The 5,586-nt window shown below is 48.2% G+C and overlaps 1 long non-coding RNA gene across 1 annotated transcript; it reads left to right on the forward strand.

Annotated features, from left to right (window-relative positions):
• Nucleotides 1-355: 355 nt before the first annotated feature.
• LOC142820969 (uncharacterized) lies at nt 356-2,948 on the forward strand. Its single transcript, XR_012898009.1, has 2 exons — nt 356-494; nt 2,073-2,948. It is a non-coding gene; the product is annotated as an uncharacterized LOC142820969 (long non-coding RNA).
• Nucleotides 2,949-5,586: the final 2,638 nt, after the last annotated feature.

A 5,586-nucleotide genomic window follows, 5' to 3' on the forward strand; every position in this document is an offset into this window, starting at 1 on the left:
CCTCGTTGCGCCCACCTCAGATTTCTCGCGGCGTTGGGTCGCTTGGAGGCCTGTCTAAACGCGCAGCTTCTTGGAGAGAGAACAACACCCGCTGCTCTTCCGTTGGTCCCTTCCACCCAGCGGACTCTTCAGAGTCTCCTTTCTAGAGTCGGAGCCGAGGGGCTGTTTTCTCGCGGGTGCCCCTTCGCAGGGAGCGAGGGTGCAGGCAGGAGTCCAGGGAAGCCTTTGGGAGCCTGCCGGCTTGACGGCTGCCCGAGGTTGTGAAGTGACGCCGAAGATTTCCCCAGCTCCAGGACCCGATTCGGAGTCACGCCTGGTGAACGCGGATCCCTCTGGATAATTCTCAGCATCGCATCCCGCACAGGACTCCTCGGCTTTGGGTGCGCACTCCCCGGAAGGCCATTGCTGGGGACCACCCTGTCCGGTCCCCCAAACGGGGCGGAAGGAACCGCAGCAGCCCTGTCTAGTGGCGACCCATCGCAACCCCAAAGGAGGTAGGGGAAAACCCTGCCCCCTCGCCCCCCAGTTTGCAGTGGGAAGCCCGGACAAGCAGCGGGGAGGGACGGGTGGGGGCCGAGAAGCCTGGGTCGATTCTTCCGTGGGGCCCAGCGCTGAGGGAGGGGTGAGCTGCCTGAGGAGCTGCCCCGGGATCTGTGGGGCTGGGGCGGGGACAAAACCTACTTTTGGGGCAGGGGGAAAGGTCTCTGACTTATCGGTTGGAACAGGCGTCTGCCAGCAACTTCCGGTGAGCGAGCCAATCCGAGATGGACGTGACCGCTAGGACCATCCTAGGGTGTCAGTTTTAATGGGAAACTTTTCTGGGTTTACAAAGGACTGAGAGGGTGGAAGGACCCTAACCCCTTCCCCTCCCCCAAAAGCAACCCTCCGCAGCTAAAGTTTCTCCTACGCCCCTCTCTCTATCCAAGTGCGGACTCCAATGCAATGATTTTTAGTCCCCTAGTAATAGGGGAGGTGTTTGTTCCTGTTTTTAGTAAGGGGTTATAGCATAAGACCTTTGATGGGTAAGGGAGAAGGCATCCGAGCTGCTAAGAGGGCGGGGATGGATATCTGCTAATGGAAGGCAGACCTCCTCCCTCTACACAGCACACAGTCTGAACAAGCAGAAGTCGATGTTCTAATTACGCGACCTTAACCCTGTATTTGGAAGTTAGGCTTAAAGGAACTGACTGTGGGAAAGTCACGTAAACACTTATAAATTGGGAAATACACACACGCACAACTGGGACACACATTACATAGATAAACAACGAACAGTCCTGTGGTACCTTAGAAACGAACAAAAATATAGATTCAGGAGCTTTAGGGGGTAGCCGAGTTAGTCTGTTACAGAAAAAAACAGCAAGCAAATGGTCTGGTAGCACTTTATAGACTAACAAATGTTTTGTTCATCTACATGTTTTGTTAGTCTAAAGTGCTACCAAAAATATAGATTGTGAGCTTTCCTGGGTTAAACCCACTTCATCAGATGAGTGTTAATTTCCACTCCAACTCATCTGGTTGTTTTTAAAGTTATAGACTAACACCATGCCCCTTTGAGACGTATTAGTTATATATACATATGGCACATACAAGTATACCTAGCACATTAACAATAAGATGACCTGGCCTGTTATTCTGAATTTACCTTGTGTTTTCAACTTTCATATCGATGAGGACTATCTAAAAAATAAGTAAACAGTTGTCTTTAAAAAGGTGTCCTAAATGTTTTTTCACTGTAGAAAAGCTCGGGACAGATGCTTCTTTTCATTACGTTGCTTCCCCGCACCGCCTAACTGGTTTTTCAGCGTTATTTTTCATCAGCAGCTGCGATTGAGCATGTCAGCAAAAATAAAATAAAAATTAAATACTTTTGGGACAGGACACTCTGTATTTATGATCTCAGCACGGGGTGAAACAAGTGTTAAATTCCAGTATCAATATTTGGGATGGCGCCACGTAGAGTTTAGTCCATAATGGACTCATAAAAAATGGGTCTTGCTCGCCATGTACACATACTTGCTCGCTTTCGTTTTTTAACTGGGCTAACTTTCTTCATTCACTTTTCATTGCAGAAATTCAAGGTCTTGGCCAATTGTTCAACACTTTCCTTATCAAGACAATATTCTTATTCCGCTAAGTTCAATGCAACGCTGCGGGCCTGATTCAGACCTCCGAACTGTGTACATCAGCAGCAACCGCCATGAAACGAATGGAGTAGCGAGGGGTGTAAACCCACCAACACCGGATTATAGCCAGCATCTGTGAGAAACGCATTTTCTTGCACAAACTGTTTTAGATTATACATTAATTTTTTTTAACCCCAGAAAATCTTGCCTTCTAAGAAGGAAGGAAGCCAAGTTCTGCCCTCACGGATGTATTATGCATGTGCATTTTTTTTTAATGAATTATAAGCGGGTTTCGACGCGTGGCCGCTTGGGCCATGTTTGAAACCTTCTCAGTGAACGCTAACTCTGTTACTGAGAAAAATTATGGGAGAATTATGGCAAAATTCTCCTCAGGGTCTCACTTGGGGGGTGGGGGACGGAAGGAATCTTTAGAATGAATTTCAGGTGAGTGAATGGACATTTTCCAGGCCTGCCAGTTGGAATGAGAGGGAAACCACCAGAGTGAAGCCATTTTTGGAAGCTGCACCGCCAATTTCGTCTTGAAATACAGTCTCCCTCTACCGAAGAAGGAGGCAGGGAAGATAATTTTATCACAGAGATTGATTAAAGCTAATCTTGAGATAACATGTGATGTCTTACTTCCTATATAGAAAGGCAGGATTATATATATGCATAGTTATATATACACTGTATATAGTTATACATTTAGGTCTATAGTTATATAGAGTTATATAGCTATAGTTATATAGTCATCTATCGTTTTATATAGAGAGAGTTACATAGTTATAGTTATTATATTTGTCTTTGAAAAAGTATGAGATTTAGCCATTTTGATTTGTTAGTCACGCAAAGAAAATAAATCTTTACAGCTCTTTGAGAACGCTAAATATTGTTTAACAAAACTTCCCGGAGAAGCAAAGTGTTCGTTATTGTATAGCCGGGCCTGGGCGTCGATCATTCTTCCGATCATCCCCCCCCCCCCCCCCCAACAAGTACAGGCCCATAGGCAGAAATTTCTGTGTGTGTGTGTGTGTGTGTGTGCTCTTTTTGTAAATTTGGACCACAAGGGTGTGAATAAACCCCCATGACCGCCCCAAGTAAGCGGGGAAATCAGCTTGAGCCTTTCCCTGATCTGCAGGAGCCTGCTTACTTGGGGGTCCATAGAGGGGTGCTTTCGCAACTTAAGGATCGCACCTTTCCAGCCACCCCTCCCCTATCAGAGCTCCCCCCAAAAGCTGGGGGAGAGTTTGGCCTTCAGGATCGAGCCTTTGCTGCTAGTAAAGTTTGGGGTTTACTTTGCTCGCGCGCAAAATGTTTGCGGCTTTCAGAGTAGCAATGTGATAAGGAGACTTAGCTGAGTACCCTTCCTCATCCAGTGCACCCCAGATACGCCTTCACAGGATGGGGAAAGGGTGGGACATTTCTCACTCCCCTCGGCGTGTTTTCTGAGTGACCTGCACACATCGGTAACTGCTGCGGACATTTTAGCAGATGATTTTTGGTGAGGGGAGATGGGGGGATCGGTTAAGAGCCAAGAAGGAGGATATTATGGGGGAGTGAATAGATGCAAAGCCAATAGAGGAAAATCGTCTCCTCTTATCATTTAATTACCCCCTTCAAGTTCACGAAAAGAAACCTACCGTTTGAAAGAGACGGGGCCTGATGACACTAACAAAAGGGCTTCCACGTAGAAGGCAGGGAGCAGCCCCCGCCCCCGCTTTTAAACTTAACGTCTGGGGAGGAAAATCGAAATCTCAGCCAATCTGTAACATCCAGGGAAGCGGAGCGCAGAGTCCAGGCCCGTGTGGCCGCAGTTCCATGCACATTGACGCACACAGCGCGCCAGGCCAGGTAATCAACTCCTAATGCTAATCTCGAATTTACCCCGAGAATTCCCCCCACCGCCACCACCGGGTTCACACTTCCGAGACTCGACACGTGTGACCCCCTATTATATTATCTCCCGTGCTAGATGTGCTAATGGATCAAGCACCAGAGTATGGAGAGCTGATATATTGAAACTATTGGTAGATAGATAGACAGACAGACAGACAGATAGATAGATGGGGGGTGTATGGGGATAGATAGATAGATAGATAGATAGATAGATAGATAGATAGATAGATAGATAGATAGATAGATAGATAGATAGAGTGTATGGGTATAGATAGATAGATGGGGTGCATGTGGATAGATAGCCAGTATCCTCACTAAAGGGGTGTAACTCTTTAAAGCTAGAAGCTTGTTTAAAAGAAAACGACCCCACAATGTTTTCTGGGAAAGAAGTCCCTGTACCCGAGTTTGATACCGAACACTAGGGGAGACCCATCTTTAATGTCTCCGTGTACAGGACCCACTTCCCGACCCCTGATCCGTTTCGCGGTTTATGTCCCCCGCAGTCGCCCCAGGCTTTCAAGCCCCCAAACCTTGCCGCGGGAATCGCCTGGCGCTGCGCGCTGAGACCGCAGGCTCCTCAGAATGTCTGGCGGCGCCGTCTCCTCCCAGCCGGGTGGCTTTGCAACCCCTCCGATGTCCCTCGATTCTCCCCCCCCCCCCCCGCCCAGGGGAAAGGAGGAGGCACAGGAAAACCAGAGGCACCCCTCCCCCAGCAACACCTCGAGCAGGAAAGGAATCCGATTTTTTTTTTTTTTTGCCCATGACTTCTGCAAAACAGTGTCTTTGATCCTTCCCTTTAAGGCCTTAGCCATAAAAAAAAGACCTCGCTAACGTCCACTTTAAAGAGATTTGAGGCCTCTTTGGCCCCACCTCCTTCTCCTGGGGAGATTTTACGACTCCTCGCTGCGCACTGTCAAAGTTTCCCCGCACCCAAGGTGGCCCTTTAGCCCCGAAGAGCTGCAGACGGAGGAGACTGGGGAGACGGGCGGCTACACTTGTCCATCGCTAGCTTCTCAATCGCTTCCGCTCCCCAGTGGTGGATTTCCTTCATTCCTCCCTCCAAAATAAAAAGCCGGGTCCAGACCTTAACAGGCGCAAAGAACCTCCCAGGGTACCAGGCGGGCTGTTTGTCTACTCACTGCATCAGGCCTCCCTGCAGAATTATGCCCCCCCTCAAGGGGATCAAACACCCGCAGATAAAGCAAAATAAACATTTTTGACATGTTTGCTGGGGTGTGGTGGGATGGGAAGAAGGGAACATGGTTGCAGCCACAAGGTCGTGGAATTCATTTTTTGTGTTCTAGGAGGACTTCCCAGATGAGAAGGTCTTGACCCTCAATGGTATTTAGGTGTCTAACTCCCATGGATTTCATCCTAAATACCCTGTCTTATATATATAGGACACGACTACACTGCAGGGCAAAAGTCGAATTAAGCTACACAACTTCAGTGACATCAATTGCATAGCTGAAGTCAAAATAGCTTAATTCGGCTTTTGGTGCTGTCTACATAGGAGGAAGCCAAAGGAAGAACACTCTTCCTTCGACTTCCCTTACTCCTTGTG

This window comes from Pelodiscus sinensis, chromosome 29 (assembly GCF_049634645.1).
Source record: "Pelodiscus sinensis isolate JC-2024 chromosome 29, ASM4963464v1, whole genome shotgun sequence".
Lineage (NCBI taxonomy): Eukaryota > Metazoa > Chordata > Testudines > Trionychidae > Pelodiscus > Pelodiscus sinensis.